The sequence below is a fragment of the Lissotriton vulgaris genome, chromosome 3_2, assembly GCF_964263255.1.
Source record: "Lissotriton vulgaris chromosome 3_2, aLisVul1.2, whole genome shotgun sequence".
Taxonomy (NCBI): Eukaryota; Metazoa; Chordata; class Amphibia; order Caudata; family Salamandridae; genus Lissotriton; species Lissotriton vulgaris.
This window is the reverse complement of record NC_141690.1, coordinates 312,246,148-312,263,709: the sequence shown is the minus strand read 5'-3', so window position 1 is coordinate 312,263,709 and position 17,562 is coordinate 312,246,148. Positions and strand designations below refer to the sequence as shown.

Genomic DNA, 17,562 nt, shown 5'->3' with positions numbered 1-17,562 from the left:
TTGATCTTAAGGCGTCAGCCCACAGACAATCTATGAGCGGAGGATTCCATGTAAACGTAGGGATATGTACAAATGTATAAACATTATTTACAGTTAAGATAAACATAATTTACAGTTACAAGGGATCATTTCATAGACTGTTTGCATTTCGAACAAGCGATTTCATCGAGCGGAAGATATATATGTACAAAAGGCATGCGGTGTATGCTAGGCCTATGTTTGTACATGTGGCACAGGAAAGGACCAGAATAAGAGAAAGAGAAAAGGATGGAGAGAGCACAACAAGAGAAAACCCCGTGGGGGGAGTGGGCTAATTCCATATTAGAAGCTTAATATTGTTGATGGCCACTGAAACAGACTCGGTCATATATTGAAAGAGGGAGACCGGAGAAATTAGGATCCAACTACGCCTAGCATTGAATACCATTGTTACACAGAACCCAATCCTCATTTACCTTTAAGTTTATGATACGTCGCTTGTGGAGAGAATATGAGAGGAACCGGGGTCCAAGGGGCGCCTTCCCGGATATTGTAATCCTGATGTACGAGCCGGAATGTATATTAGTTCATTCCAATGTCGAATTAACAGGGTTGTACCGTAGCGGGGACATGAAAATGGAAAAATAACCATCTTAAAGTTTGTCATTGTATTGTTAGGCGACAAGGTTAGCAGTGCTTGATATGACTTAGCAGCAGGTGAGGGGGGGCATTAGAAACCCTGTCATTGAGTCTAACGTTCCTTAGCTACTATCTACTTACTGAAAGCATGCTAATCGGCGATGAAGGCAGTGCTTAACAGGGTTCCTGGGTAGTGTAAACGGTCTTGCCACCTTAGTTTTGTGTCTGTCTTAAGCCGTCTACTGAAAGACATTAAGAAGGAAAGCAGGGTCATACCCTATGCGAAGGCATTTTGATTTGGAGAGTGAAGGAATTACAAACATTTCTTGGAAAAAGGAGAGTGAGAAAGGAGATGAATTAATTTGACATGATGTTTACCTGAGTGATTTATAGAGCTAGTGGTGGACTGATGGTCCTATTTGTCCAAGGGAGGAGGGTGTGGGCACTGTGTTCCAGCAGGCCTGCCAAGTGAAAAACGGGTAAATTGCTGTCTTATAATTAGGCACAACTAATAGGGAACATAGAATTACGTTCCTGCATAAATTTCCATAGTTGTATGTGACCATTGTGGACATATTCAGAGATATTCTGCCCCAGGTTGTTGGTCCAATTGCATGAACAATATTTAGAAAGTAGTGATGAAATAGCTATTTTGGTTTGCTAGATAAGGGTCCTTGACAGAATGATAATTTCCAAAGTATAAGGAAACCTCTTTTGAGAGTGCAAATCCCCTTGAGTGGAATACATTAATAGGCAGTAATAACCTATGTCTTGAGCAAAGACAAAGCCTACTGAAAGAATAATCCAGGAAAGGACCTTTACTGGTGGCCAATACTGCACAGGATTCTAACGGAGGGGATGAACAGGTTACAAAGTATGTAACCGAACTCACCGTTCCTGGTAAAACGGCCGGCGCCCATCCACAGCCCTCGTCCCGCCGAAACACCCACAGCGACGTCGTGTTCGAGCATTGTGAGCACCTCTTGACTGTTATATAGCGTGTACAATTACGCTAAGGGCCTACACCTGACAAAAACGCGCCAACGCGGAAGCGCTGGGTGTTGGGAATGCGCGATGTCAACATGTGTAGAGGTGGCGGCCATATTGGAGTGGCTAAGAAGAGCGTGTATGTGTACACCCCTCCCTACCTTATGCCCGTTTTTCGGTGGATGTCCGCCCTTCGCGGCGCCCGGGACAGCTGGTTAACTCCTGTAACGGGCCATGTATATTATAAACGCATTAACATGAAAGACCGGCAAGGGAATGTTTTTAGAGTAAATGTTGGATACGGTCGCGCGTGATGCTGAATAATAAACTTGTTTGAAGTGGAGGGACGGGAAATCTAGTTTGTTGTGAAAAAGGAACGAGGGCATGTAATGAGTGGGTGACATATACCATGGTGCGAAAGATGGAAAATGCGACGAAATTGCGGCGGCCATCTTTGCCTGTGTTCCCACTCGTGATGTAATAGGCGAGTATTGTTGTGGGAATACAATGCAGAGATGGTGTAGAACCCTAAGGGGAAACAAAAGGACGTATATTGTGAAGTCTCCTTAATCCTAATTAGATGAACTAGGATTATGAAATTATTTGGGTCGTGAAGCGACATTACAATGGGTGCAGTTTTAAGGTAGTGAAGCGACAATGCAATGGATCTTGAAACCGCAATGCAATGAGTCCAATTTAAGGACACCTGCTCAGGTTTTCTGTCTGCAGCCTGATTATTTAAAAACGGAAATAAAAAAGTCGGATGGGATTGTATCCAACTTAATCCGAGTAAGGTGAGCATTAATCCTAGCCTGCTTAACTTGTAGCCCTAGAGCCCGGGTAATTAAGGAGCGTCTAATTCATACAAGAAGAAAGCAATGGAGGACAGCAAGGTGCAGAAGGACAGAGAAGAGACAACAGTGATGTGCAACAATGTAAACAAAGAGAAGTAAAACAAATCTTTGTTTGAAACCTTTTGAATGCCCACCATGATGAGCGGGAAGGGAAACCGAGTACCTCATATGTTACATATACTTCCAGAAGGGAAAGGGGTATTTACAGGTTCGCTATTTACAAGTTGGCAGTCCATTGTTTAGATCTTCTTTCAGAGTATAGGGACGTGTCATCCTTCAACTTGTTTAAATGCACAGATAGAGGCGTGATCTGTGTGGTGAACATGAGCAGAAAAGAAAGGGGGATCAGATTGAGCGGGCTAATCAAGGAAATAATGTAGCTCATCCTCGGTGTTGTGACCGAGTTCTATGCATCGTAGTCTACATATCCAACCCGCCTCCCGTTGTCTTAATGCAAGTTCCCTATCTCCTCCTCTTGGGTGGATAGGTTGATGATCAATGCCCATAAACCACATGTTGTCCGTGTCTTTATGGTATTCCTGCATATGGAAGGTCATGGGATACCTCATGTCACCATTACGTCTTGCACGGACATGTTCCTGGATGCGGATCTTTAGAGCTCTCTTGGTGCTTCCAACAAAGATCTTGTTACAGCCGCACCCCAAAATATAGACAACATATTTGGTATTGCAATTGATCAAGTGATCTATTGTATAGGTTTTGTTGGTATTGAAACAGAATTCCTTGGTTCTATTTTTGCCCAGTGCACACATGTTGCAGTCGCTACATGTGAAAAAGCCTTTAGCGGGAGAAGTTAGCCAGTTGGTCCGCTTTTTGGACTCTATATAGCTTGGGCAGAGGATGTTACGGAGGTTTTTTCCTCTCCTATAGCATATTTTAGGTGTCCTAGTGATCGAATCCTGAAGGCTCGGTATATCTGCAATCAAATGCCAATGTTTTCTTAAGATGTTAAAGACTTTGCTGCTTTGGTCAGAGTACTGTGTATTAAATGAGAGGGGTCTGCTAGTGTCTGGTGGTCTAGTTTTGGGTGCTAAGGTGCTTTGTCTTGATATATTTTGGACTTTTTTGTTGGCTTTTTCAAGGGTATTTCTGGGATAGCCCCTCTCAAGGAACCGTTTTTCAGTTTCCTGAATATTGTGAAGGAAAGAATCCTCCGTACTGCAATTCCGGCGCATCCGGATCATTTCCCCATAAGGGATGTTCTCGATTACATGTCGGGGATGTGCGCTCTCATAGTGTAGAATGCTATTGCAGGCTGTCGCCTTACGATGAGTGCATCTTTGGATCTTATTATTCTCTACAAAGAGTTTCACATCAAGAAAGTCGATTGCTTTCTGATTGTGTGTCATCGTGAAGCGAACATTGAACGGATTATCATTGAGGTAGCCAAAGTAATCCAAAAGATCCGGGGTAGGTCCATCCCAGATCATGATCACATCATCAATGTACCTACCCCAGAAAATTATGTTGTTCATCCATTTGGCTGCGTGGCGACCCCATGCATGCTCCCGCTCAAACCAGCCCATAAAAAGGCCGGCGTAAGCGGGAGCAAATTTGGAACCCATTGCAGTCCCTTGCGTTTGGTGGTACCATGTCGAATCATGCAAGAAGAAGTTTTTTGACAGTATAATTTCTGTCATCTCAAGAAGGACACCATTGTGTGACATGTGGTCTGCTGAACGTTTGTCCAGAAAGGTTTCCAGGGCCCTTATTCCAAATTCCTTTTTGATACAGGTGTAAAGCCCAACTACATCGAGGGTAACGAAGTGTAGGGTGTCCGTCCAAGTAAAACCCTCTAGTTTGCCCAATATATCTTTAGTATCCCTCAAGTAGGCCGGAAGATTTTGTACCATGGGCTGGATGAAAGTGTCCACATACTCTGATAGTCTTTCCGTGGGCGAGTTGACTCCGGAAATAATTGGGCGGCCAGGTGGAAAGGGGCCTCCCTTATGAATTTTAGGGAGTATATAAATGCAAGGAAAAGAAGGGGTTGTTACTGTAAGGTATTGACACTCCTCAACACTGAGTAAGCCTATCTCTCGCCATTCTGTAAGTCTCATGTTTATATGGGATGTGAGTGCTTCAATAGGGTTATAACCGAGTCTGGTGTAACAGGTGGAATCAGAAAGTTGACGGGAAATTTCATTCATGTAATCTTCCTTGTTCATGATAATTACGTTTCCCCCTTTATCCGCCTCTCGGATAACAATATTTTCGTCTGACTGGAGTCTTTTTAGGGCTTCAGACTCTATGCGTGTAAGATTATATTTGGAAGGGGGAGCACGTTTAGGATTTTCAAGCATTTGGTCGAAAGATTGGGTAACTTTTTCGCGAAAAATTTCAATATTTGGATGAGTACCTGTGGGGATGAATTTAGATCTTGGTTTTAGTCCACTTTCAATATAAACATCTTCAACAATATTCAATTCATCTTTCACATTTTCAATGTCAATAGATGTATCGAGTTCCACAGAAATCATTGCTTGAATGGTGTTTATTTCATTGACAGTATAATCTGTGACATTATTGACATTGTTCAAGTTAACATGATTAGTTGGATTGCGTGCAAAATGATCTTTAAGCTTAACCAGTCGAACAAATTTCATTAGATCAACAAATAAATCAACATCTCCACCCGTTTGGTTGGGGCAAAAACCTAAACCCTTATTGAGGACAGAGATTTCATCTTGATTTAGTTCTCTTTTTGATAGGTTTACAACAATGGATCTTACTGTGTTATCATTCTCAGTTCTAACTATTGTGGCGGATTCCCCTACTTTTTGGATCTTGTTATTCTCTCCACTGATTCTAGGTTTCGTTTTTTCGAGTTTCTGTTTGCGTTTCTGCCAGTTCCTCCCTCCCCTTCTTGTCTTGGAGGTTCTTTGTGTACCGGTCGTGCCCCTAGCCTTCACCTCTCCATCTCCAATAAAAAATTATTGGGCCTTATGTCAGTTGCATTAGAACTTATTGGTTCAGTTATAGAAGCCGAACTTGCGGCTGAGGAGAGTGATGTGATGCTGCTCGCAGAACTCAATTCGGGAGTCTCAACTCTCTGTCTTTTGCCCTCACCCGGGACTTTCACCTTGTCGTATTTTTTGGAAAAAGTATATACCCTCCCATCACTATAGTCCTTGTCGTCCCTCTTAATTTTCCTCAGTTTTTTGTCTCTTAGGTAGATCTGATGTTTTTCTAGCACCCCGTCTTGTATAGCATAATTTTTCTTTATCACATCCTTTAATTCGGATTGTGCTATCTCCTTTTCCAGTTCTTCTATTTCTTGCTGAGCCTTTGCTCCCTTTTTTTCAGCATTTTTAATTAGGATGCGCATCATTGTGAAAGATGCGTTCCGTAAGTTATTTTCCCAGTCTTCTAGTTGGTCAGTATCTAAGTCTTCAAACGTGGGGAAGATAAGTATCCTCAACCCACGTGGGATTTTCTCATTCTCTAAGTATTTTCCCAAGGTGGTGCCATCCCACCAGCGGGACATCTCATTCATCTTTAATTTTTCCAATTTTTTGAATTTGGGTTTTAAGCCATCTTCCTTTGGAATTGTTGTGCCAATTGTTTTGGCCCCAGGTGTGAATAAATCCTGGGCAAGCTCCTGGCGTCTATCTTTAAAGCTGGTTATGTTTGAGACAATCTTTTTACAGGAGTCTCACTTGTATAACGATATGAATATGTGATCTGGGTATGGGGTGTGTCAGTGCTAATGAGGGTGAACTGAAGTAAGGAACAAAATATAATGATGGACCCTTCCTAGAGTCAGCACCTGACTAACTTTGTCCCCGTAATATTCTTTGACCCTTGAATTAATGAAGGGGATTGTGTGCACACTGGATGGCACCCATCATCACTATGCCTATTCCCTAGGGAATTTCAGTGCAAATAAAACAACCGCAAAGGTGCACCACAAAAAGCAAGACAATAAGTGCAAATGGTATTTAAGCACAATGAAGAAATATTTCTCAAAGAGATGTTGATAGTCTTCTTTTAATCTTTATTTTCAGTTTGCAGTAAAACATACAGCCAACGCGTTTCGTCCCAAGCTGGGACTTCTTCAGGGCTGTCGGTAAAAAACATATACATTCAATCAATTTCTATATACAAAGATCAACATCCAATCTAACAACATGTACAACAACAAACATTTTAAAAACATTACAACGATAGACATGGAGCTTATGCATTCATTGATCTTAAGGCGTCAGCCCACAGACAATCTATGAGCGGAGGATTCCATGTAAACGTAGGGATATGTACAAATGTATAAACATTATTTACAGTTAAGATAAACATAATTTACAGTTACAAGGGATCATTTCATAGACTGTTTGCATTTCGAACAAGCGATTTCATCGAGCGGAAGATATATATGTACAAAAGGCATGCGGTGTATGCTAGGCCTATGTTTGTACATGTGGCACAGGAAAGGACCAGAATAAGAGAAAGAGAAAAGGATGGAGAGAGCACAACAAGAGGAAACCCCGTGTGGGGAGTGGGCTAATTCCATATTAGAAGCTTAATATTGTTGATGGCCACTGAAACAGACTCGGTCATATATTGAAAGAGGGAGACCGGAGAAATTAGGATCCAACTACGCCTAGCATTGAATACCATTGTTACACAGAACCCAATCCTCATTTACCTTTAAGTTTATGATACGTCGCTTGTGGAGAGAATATGAGAGGAACCGGGGTCCAAGGGGCGCCTTCCCGGATATTGTAATCCTGATGTACGAGCCGGAATGTATATTAGTTCATTTCAATGTCGAATTAACAGGGTTGTACCTTAGCGGGGACATGAAAATGGAAAAATAACCATCTTAAAGTTTGTCATTGTATTGTTAGGCGACAAGGTTAGCAGTGCTTGATATGACTTTGCAGCAGGTGAGGGGGGGCATTAGAAACCCTGTCATTGAGTCTAACGTTCCTTAGCTACTATCTACTTACTGTAAGCATGCTAATCGGCGATGAAGGCAGTGCTTAACAGGGTTCCTGGGTAGTGTAAACGGTCTTGCCACCTTAGTTTTGTGTCTGTCTTAAGCCGTCTACTGAAAGACATTAAGAAGGAAAGCAGGGTCATACCCTATGCGAAGGCATTTTGATTTGGAGAGTGAAGGAATTACAAACATTTCTTGGAAAAAGGAGAGTGAGAAAGGAGATGACTTAATTTGACATGATGTTTACCTGAGTGATTTATAGAGCTAGTGGTGGACTGATGGTCCTATTTGTCCAAGGGAGGAGGGTGTGGGCACTGTATTCCAGCAGGCCTGCCAAGTGAAAAACGGGTAAATTGCTGTCTTATAATTAGGCACAACTAATAGGGAACATAGAATTACGTTTCTGCATAAATTTCCATAGTTGTATGTGACCATTGTGGACATATTCAGAGATATTCTGCCCCAGGTTGTTGGTCCAATTGCATGAACAATATTTAGAAAGTAGTGATGAAATAGCTATTTTGGTTTGCTAGATAAGGGTCCTTGACAGAATGATAATTTCCAAAGTATAAGGAAACCTCTTTTGAGAGTGCAAATCCCCTTGAGTGGAATACATTAATAGGCAGTAATAACCTATGTCTTGAGCAAAGACAAAGCCTACTGAAAGAATAATCCAGGAAAGGACCTTTACTGGTGGCCAATACTGCACAGGATCCTAACGGAGGGGATGAACAGGTTACAAAGTATGTAACCGAACTCACCGTTCCTGGTAAAACGGCCGGCGCCCATCCACAGCCCTCGTCCCGCCAAAACACCCACAGCGACGTCGTGTTCGAGCATTGTGAGCACCTCTTGACTGTTATATAGCGTGTACAATTACGCTAAGGGCCTACACCTGACAAAAACGCGCCAACGCGCCAACGCGGAAGCGCTGGGTGTTGGGAATGCGCGATGTCAACATGTGTAGAGGTGGCGGCCATATTGGAGTGGCTAAGAAGAGCGTGTATGTGTACACCCCTCCCTACCTTATGCCTGTTTTTCGGTGGATGTCCGCCCTTCGCGGCGCCCGGGATAGCTGGTTAACTCCTGTAACGGGCCATGTATATTATAAACGCATTAACATGAAAGACCGGCAAGGGAATGTTTTTAGAGTAAATGTTGGATACGGTCGGCCGTGATGCTGAATAATAAACTTGTTTGAAGTGGAGGGACAGGAAATCTAGTTTGTTGTGAAAAAGGAACGAGGGCATGTAATGAGTGGGTGACATATACCATGGTGCGAAAGATGGAAAATGCGACGAAATTGCGGCGGCCATCTTTGCCTGTGTTCCCACTCGTGATGTAATAGGCGAGTATTGCTGTGGGAATACAATGCAGAGATGGTGTAGAACCCTAAGGGGAAACAAAAGGACGTATATTGTGAAGTCTCTTTAATCCTAATTAGATGAACTAGGATTATGAAATTATTTGGGTCGTGAAGCGACATTACAATGGGTGCAGTTTTAAGGTAGTGAAGCGACAATGCAATGGATCTTGAAACCGCAATGCAATGAGTCCAATTTAAGGACACCTGCTCAGGTTTTCTGTCTGCAGCCTGATTATTTAAAAACGGAAATAAAAAAGTCGGATGGGATTGTATCCAACTTAATCCGAGTAAGGTGAGCATTAATCCTAGCCTGCTTAACTTGTAGCCCTAGAGCCCGGGTAATTAAGGAGCGTCTAATTCATACAAGAAGAAAGCAATGGAGGACAGCAAGGTGCAGAAGGACAGAGAAGAGACAACAGTGATGTGCAACAATGTAAACAAAGAGAAGTAAAACAAATCTTTGTTTGAAACCTTTTGAATGCCCGCCATGATGAGCGGGAAGGGAAACCGAGTACCTCATATGTTACATATACTTCCAGAAGGGAAAGGGGTATTTACAGGTTCGCTATTTACAAGTTGGCAGTCCATTGTTTAGATCTTCTTTCAGAGTATAGGGACGTGTCATCCTTCAACTTGTTTAAATGCACAGATAGAGGCGTGATCTGTGTGGTGAACATGAGCAGAAAAGAAAGGGGGATCAGATTGAGCGGGCTAATCAAGGAAATAATGTAGCTCATCCTCGGTGTTGTGACCGAGTTCTATGCATCGTAGTCTACATATCCAACCCGCCTCCCGTTGTCTTAATGCAAGTTCCCTATCTCCTCCTCTTGGGTGGATAGGTTGATGATCAATGCCCATAAACCACATGTTGTCCGTGTCTTTATGGTATTCCTGCATATGGAAGGTCATGGGATACCTCATGTCACCATTACGTCTTGCACGGACATGTTCCTGGATGCGGATCTTTAGAGCTCTCTTGGTGCTTCCAACATAGATCTTGTTACAGCCGCACCCCAAAATATAGACAACATATTTGGTATTGCAATTGATCAAGTGATCTATTGTATAGGTTTTGTTGGTATTGAAACAGAATTCCTTGGTTCTATTTTTGCCCAGTGCACACATGTTGCAGTCGCTACATGTGAAAAAGCCTTTAGCGGGAGAAGTTAGCCAGTTGGTCCGCTTTTTGGATTCTATATAGCTTGGGCAGAGGATGTTACGGAGGTTTTTTCCTCTCCTATAGCATATTTTAGGTGTCCTAGTGATCGAATCCTGAAGGCTCGGTATATCTGCAATCAAATGCCAATGTTTTCTTAAGATGTTATAGACTTTGCTGCTTTGGTCAGAGTACTGTGTATTAAATGAGAGGGGTCTGCTAGTGTCTGGTGGTCTAGTTTTGGGTGCTAAGGTGCTTTGTCTTGATATATTTTGGACTTTTTTGTTGGCTTTTTCAAGGGTCTTTCTGGGATAGCCCCTCTCAAGGAACCGTTTTTCAGTTTCCTGAATATTGTGAAGAAAAGAATCCTCCGTACTGCAATTCCGGCGCATCCGGATCATTTCCCCATAAGGGATGTTCTCGATTACATGTCGGGGATGTGCGCTCTCATAGTGTAGAATGCTATTGCAGGCTGTCGCCTTACGATGAGTGCAGCTTTGGATCTTATTATTCTCTACAAAGAGTTTCACATCAAGAAAGTTGATTGCTTTCTGATTGTGTGTCATCGTGGAGCGAACATTGAACAGATTATCATTGAGGTAGCCAAAGTAATCCAAAAGATCCGGGGTAGGTCCATCCCAGATCATGATCACATCATCAATGTACCTACCCCAGAAAATTATGTTGTTCATCCATTTGGCTGCGTGGCGACCCCATGCATGCTCCCGCTCAAACCAGCCCATAAAAAGGCCGGCGTAAGCGGGAGCAAATTTGGAACCCATTGCAGTCCCTTGCGTTTGGTGGTACCATGTCGAATCATGCAAGAAGAAGTTTTTTGACAGTATAATTTCTGTCATTTCAAGAAGGACACCATTGTGTGACATGTGGTCTGCTGAACGTTTGTCCAGAAAGGTTTCCAGGGCCCTTATTCCAAATTCCTTTTTGATACAGGTGTAAAGCCCAACTACATCGAGGGTAACGAAGTGTAGGGTGTCCGTCCAAGTAAAACCCTCTAGTTTGCCCAATATATCTTTAGTGTCCCTCAAGTAGGCCGGAAGATTTTGTACCATGGGCTGGATGAAAGTGTCCACATACTCTGATAGTCTTTCCGTGGGCGAGTTGACTCCGGAAATAATGGGGCGGCCAGGTGGAAAGGGGCCTCCCTTATGAATTTTAGGGAGTATATAAATGCAAGGAAAAGAAGGGGTTGTTACTGTAAGGTATTGACACTCCTCAACACTGAGTAAGCCTATCTCTCGCCATTCTGTAATTCTCATGTTTATATGGGATGTGAGTGCTTCTATAGGGTTATAACCGAGTCTGGTGTAACAGGTGGAATCAGAAAGTTGACGGGAAATTTCATTCATGTAATCTTCCTTGTTCATGATAATTACGTTTCCCCCTTTATCCGCCTCTCGGATAACAATATTTTCGTCTGACTGGAGTCTTTTTAGGGCTTCAGACTCTATGCGTGTAAGATTATATTTGGAAGGGGGAGCACGTTTAGGATTTTCAAGCATTTGGTAGAAAGATTGGGTAACTTTTTCGCGAAAAATTTCAATATTTGGATGAGTACCTGTGGGGATGAATTTAGATCTTGGTTTTAGTCCACTTTCAATATAAACATCTTCAACAATATTCAATTCATCTCTCACATTTTCAATGTCAATAGATGTATCGAGTTCCACAGAAATCATTGCTTGAATGGTGTTTATTTCATTGACAGTATAATCTGTGACATTATTGACATTGTTCAAGTTAACATGATTAGTTGGATTGCGTGCAAAATGATCTTTAAGCTTAACCAGTCGAACAAATTTCATTAGATCAACAAATAAATCAACATCTCCACCCGTTTGGTTGGGGCAAAAACCTAAACCCTTATTGAGGACAGAGATTTCATCTTGATTTAGTTCTCTTTTTGATAGGTTTACAACAATGGATCTTACTGTGTTATCATTCTCAGTTCTAACTATTGTGGCGGATTCCCCTTCTTTTTGGATCTTGTTATTCTCTCCACTGATTCTAGGTTTGGTTTTTTTGAGTTTCTGTTTGCGTTTCTGCCAGTTCCTCCCTCCCCTTCTTGTCTTGGAGGTTCTTTGTGTACCGGTTGTGCCCCTAGCCTCCACCTCTCCATCTCCAATAAAAAATTATTGGGCCTTTTGTAAGTTGCATTAGAACTTATTGGTTCAGTTATAGAAGCCGAACTTGCGGCTGAGGAGAGTGATGTGATGCTGCTTGCAGAACTCAATTCGGGAGTCTCAACTCTCTGTCTTTTGCCCTCACCCGGGACTTTCACCTTGTCGTATTTTTTGGAAAAAGTATATACCCTCCCATCACTATAGTCCTTGTCGTCCCTCTTAATTTTCCTCAGTTTTTTGTCTCTTAGGTAGATCTGATGTTTTTCTAGCACCCCGTCTAGTATAGCATAATTTTTCTTTATCACATCCATTAATTCGGATTGTGCTATCTCCTTTTCCAGTTCTTCTATTTCTTGCTGGGCCTTTGCTCCCTTTTTTTCAGCATTTTTAATTAGGATGCGCATCATTGTGAAAGATGCGTTCCGTAAGTTATTTTCCCAGTCTTCTAGTTGGTCAGTATCTAAGTCTTCAAACGTGGGGAAGATAAGTATCCTCAACCCACGTGGGATTTTCTCATTCTCTAAGTATTTTCCCAAGGTGGTGCCATCCCACCAGCGGGACATCTCATTCATCTTTAATTTTTCCAATTCTTTGAATTTGGCTTTTAAGCCATCTTCCTTTGGAATTGTTGTGCCAATTGTTTTGGCCCCAGATGTGAATAAATCCTGGGCAAGCTCCTGGGGTCTATCTTTAAGCTGGTCATGTTTGAGACAATCTTTTTACAGGAGTCTCACTTGTATAACGATATGAATATGTGATCTGGGTATGGGGTGTGTCAGTGCTAATGAGGGTGAACTGAAGTAAGGAACAAAATATAATGATGGACCCTTCTTAGAGTCAGCACCTGACTAACTTTCTCCCCGTAATATTCTTTGACCCTTGAATTAATGAAGGGGATTGTGTGCACACTGGATGGCACCCATCATCACTATGCCTATTCCCTAGGGAATTTCAGTGCAAATAAAACAACCGCAAAGGTGCACCACAAAAATCAAGACAATAAGTGCAAATGGTATTTAAGCACAATGAAGAAATATTTCTCAAAGAGATGTTGATAGTCTTCTTTTAATCTTTATTTTCAGTTTGCAGTAAAACATACAGCCGACGCGTTTCGTCCCAAGCTGGGACTTCTTCAGGGCTGTCGGTAAAAAACATATACATTCAATCAATTTCTATCTACAAAGATCAACATCCAATCTAACAACATGTACAACAACAAACATTTTAAAAACATTACAACGATAGACATGGAGCTTATGCATTCATTGATCTTAAGGCGTCAGCCCACAGACAATCTATGAGCGGAGGATTCCATGTAAACGTAGGGATATGGACAAATGTATAAACATTATTTACAGTTAAGATAAACATAATTTACAGTTACAAGGGATCATTTCATAGACTGTTTGCATTTCGAACAAGCGATTTCATCGAGCGGAAGATATATATGTACAAAAGGCATGCGGTGTATGCTAGGCCTATGTTTGTACATGTGGCACAGGAAAGGACCAGAATAAGAGAAAGAGAAAAGGATGGAGAGAGCACAACAAGAGAAAACCCCGTGTGGGGAGTGGGCTAATTCCATATTAGAAGCTTAATATTGTTGATGGCCACTGAAACAGACTCGGTCATATATTGAAAGAGGGAGACCGGAGAAATTAGGATCCAACTACGCCTAGCATTGAATACCATTGTTACACAGAACCCAATCCTCATTTACCTTTAAGTTTATTATACGTCGCTTGTGGAGAGAATATGAGAGGAACCGGGGTCCAAGGGGCGCCTTCCCGGATATTGTAATCCTGATGTACGAGCTGGAATGTATATTAGTTCATTCCAATGTCGAATTAACAGGGTTGTACCTTAGCGGGGACATGAAAATGGAAAAATAACCATCTTAAAGTTTGTCATTGTATTGTTAGGCGACAAGGTTAGCAGTGCTTGATATGACTTAGCAGCAGGTGAGGGTGGGCATTAGAAACCCTGTCATTGAGTCTAACGTTCCTTAGCTACTATCTACTTACTGTAAGCATGCTAATCGGCGATGAAGGCAGTGCTTAACAGGGTTCCTGGGTAGTGTAAACGGTCTTGCCACCTTAGTTTTGTTTCTGTCTTAAGCCGTCTACTGAAAGACATTAAGAAGGAAAGCAGGGTCATACCCTATGCGAAGGCATTTTGATTTTGAGAGTGAAGGAATTACAAACATTTCTTGGAAAAAGGAGAGTGAGAAAAGAGATGAATTCATTTGACATGATGTTTACCTGAGTGATTTATAGAGCTAGTGGTGGACTGATGGTCCTATTTGTCCAAGGGAGGAGGGTGTGGGCACTGTGTTCCAGCAGGCCTGCCAAGTGAAAAACGGGTAAATTGCTGTCTAATAATTAGGCACAACTAATAGGGAACATAGAATTACGTTTCTGCATAAATTTCCATAGTTGTATGTGACCATTGTGGACATATTCAGAGATATTCTGCCCCAGGTTGTTGGTCCAATTGCATGAACAATATTTAGAAAGTAGTGATGAAATAGCTATTTTGGTTTGCTAGATAAGGGTCCTTGACAGAATGATAATTTCCAAAGTATAAGGAAACCTCTTTTGAGAGTGCAAATCCCCTTGAGTGGAATACATTAATAGGCAGTAATAACCTATGCCTTGAGCAAAGACAAAGCCTACTGAAAGAATAATCCAGGAAAGGACCTTTACTGGTGGCCAATACTGCACAGGATCCTAACGGAGGGGATGAACAGGTTACAAAGTATGTAACCGAACTCACTGTTCCTGGTAAAACGGCCGGCGCCCATCCACAGCCCTCGTCCCGCCGAAACACCCACAGCGACGTCGTGTTCGAGCATTGTGAGCACCTCTTGACTGTTATATAGCGTGTACAATTACGCTAAGGGCCTACACCTGACAAAAACGCGCCAACGCGCCAACGCGGAAGCGCTGGGTGTTGGGAATGCGCGATGTCAACATGTGTAGAGGTGGCGGCCATATTGGAGTGGCTAAGAAGAGCGTGTATGTGTACACCCCTCCCTACCTTATGCCCGTTTTTCGGTGGATGTCCGCCCTTCGCGGCGCCCGGGATAGCTGGTTAACTCCTGTAACGGGCCATGTATATTACAAACGCATTAAAATGAAAGACCGGCAAGGGAATGTTTTTAGAGTAAATGTTGGATACGGTCGCGCGTGATGCTGAATAATAATATACCATGGTGCGAAAGATGGAAAATGCGACAAAATTGCGGCGGCCATCTTTGCCTGTGTTCCCACTCGTGATGTAATAGGCGAGTATTGCTGCGGGAATACAATGCAGAGATGGTGTAGAACCCTAAGGGGAAACAAAAGGACGTATATTGTGAAGTCTCCTTAATCCTAATTAGATGAACTAGGATTATGAAATTATTTGGGTCGTGAAGCGACATTACAATGGGTGCAGTTTTAAGGTAGTGAAGCGACAATGCAATGGATCTTGAAACCGCAATGCAATGAGTCCAATTTAAGGACACCTGCTCAGGTTTTCTGTCTGCAGCCTGATTATTTAAAAACGGAAATAAAAAAGTCGGATGGGATTGTATCCAACTTAATCCGAGTAAGGTGAGCATTAATCCTAGCCTGCTTAACTTGTAGCCCTAGAGCCCGGGTAATTAAGGAGCGTCTAATTCATACAAGAAGAAAGCAATGGAGGACAGCAAGGTGCAGAAGGACAGAGAAGAGACAACAGTGATGTGCAACAATGTAAACAAAGAGAAGTAAAACAAATCTTTGTTTGAAACATTTTGAATGCCCGCCATGTTGAGCGGGAAGGGAAACCGAGTACCTCATATGTTACATATACTTCCAGAAGGGAAAGGGGTATTTACAGGTTCGCTATTTACAAGTTGGCAGTCCATTGTTTAGATCTTCTTTCAGAGTATAGGGACGTGTCATCCTTCAACTTGTTTAAATGCACAGATAGAGGCGTGATCTGTGTGGTGAACATGAGCAGAAAAGAAAGGGGGATCAGATTGAGCGGGCTAATCAAGGAAATAATGTAGCTCATCCTCGGTGTTGTGACCGAGTTCTATGCATCGTAGTCTACATATCCAACCCGCCTCCTGTTGTCTTAATGCAAGTTCCCTATCTCCTCCTCTTGGGTGGATAGGTTGATGATCAATGCCCATAAACCACATGTTGTCCGTGTCTTTATGGTATTCCTGCATATGGAAGGTCATGGGATACCTCATGTCACCATTACGTCTTGCACGGACATGTTCCTGGATGCGGATCTTTAGAGCTCTCTTGGTGCTTCCAACATAGATCTTGTTACAGCCGCACCCCAAAATATAGACAACATATTTGGTATTGCAATTGATCAAGTGATCTATTGTATAGGTTTTGTTGGTATTGAAACAGAATTCCTTGGTTCTATTTTTGCCCAGTGCACACATGTTGCAGTCGCTACATGTGAAAAAGCCTTTAGCGGGAGAAGTTAGCCAGTTGGTCCGCTTTTTGGATTCTATATAGCTTGGGCAGAGGATGTTACGGAGGTTTTTTCCTCTCCTATAGCATATTTTAGGTGTCCTAGTGATCGAATCCTGAAGGCTCGGTATATCTGCAATCAAATGCCAATGTTTTCTTAAGATGTTAAAGACTTTGCTGCTTTGGTCAGAGTACTGTGTATTAAATGAGAGGGGTCTGCTAGTGTCTGGTGGTCTAGTTTTGAATGCTAAGGTGCTTTGTCTTGATATATTTTGGACTTTTTTGTTGGCTTTTTCAAGGGTCTTTCTGGGATAGCCCCTCTCAAGGAACCGTTTTTCAGTTTCCTGAATATTGTGAAGGAAAGAATCCTCCGTACTGCAATTCCGGCACATCCGGATCATTTCCCCATAAGGGATGTTCTCGATTACATGTCGGGGATGTGCGCTCTCATAGTGTAGAATGCTATTGCAGGCTGTCGCCTTACGATGAGTGCAGCTTTGGATCTTATTATTCTCTACAAAGAGTTTCACATCAAGAAAGTCGATTGCTTTCTGATTGTGTGTCATCGTGAAGCGAACATTGAACGGATTATCATTGAGGTAGCCAAAGTAATCCAAAAGATCCGGGGTAGGTCCATCCCAGATCATGATCACATCATCAATGTACCTACCACAGAAAATTATGTTGTTCATCCATTTGGCTGCGTGGCGACCCCATGCATGCTCCCGCTCAAACCAGCCCATAAAAAGGCCGGCGTAAGTGGGAGCAAATTTGGAACCCATTGCAGTCCCTTGCGTTTGGTGGTACCATGTCGAATCATGCAAGAAGAAGTTTTTTGACAGTATAATTTCTGTCATCTCAAGAAGGACACCATTGTGTGACATGTGGTCTGCTGAACGTTTGTCCAGAAAGGTTTCCAGGGCCTTTATTCCAAATTCCTTTTTGATACAGGTGTAAAGCCCAACTACATCGAGGGTAACGAAGTGTAGGGTGTCCGTCCAAGTAAAACCCTCTAGTTTG

The 17,562-nt window shown here is 42.4% G+C and overlaps 1 protein-coding gene and 1 long non-coding RNA gene across 3 annotated transcripts in view; one reads left to right on the top strand and one right to left on the bottom strand.

Annotated features, from left to right (window-relative positions):
- The window catches only part of CTNNA2 (catenin alpha 2), a 1,094,935-nt gene that overhangs the window by 1,015,829 nt on the left and 61,544 nt on the right, over positions 1–17,562 (top strand). The window lies entirely within an intron of this gene.
- Positions 11,942–17,562, bottom strand: part of LOC147725766 (uncharacterized) — a 123,512-nt gene continuing 117,891 nt past the window's right edge. Inside the window, exon 4 of the long non-coding RNA XR_015309807.1 lies at positions 11,942–13,220. This is a non-coding gene — a long non-coding RNA (uncharacterized LOC147725766). The remainder of the gene's footprint in view (positions 13,221–17,562) is intronic.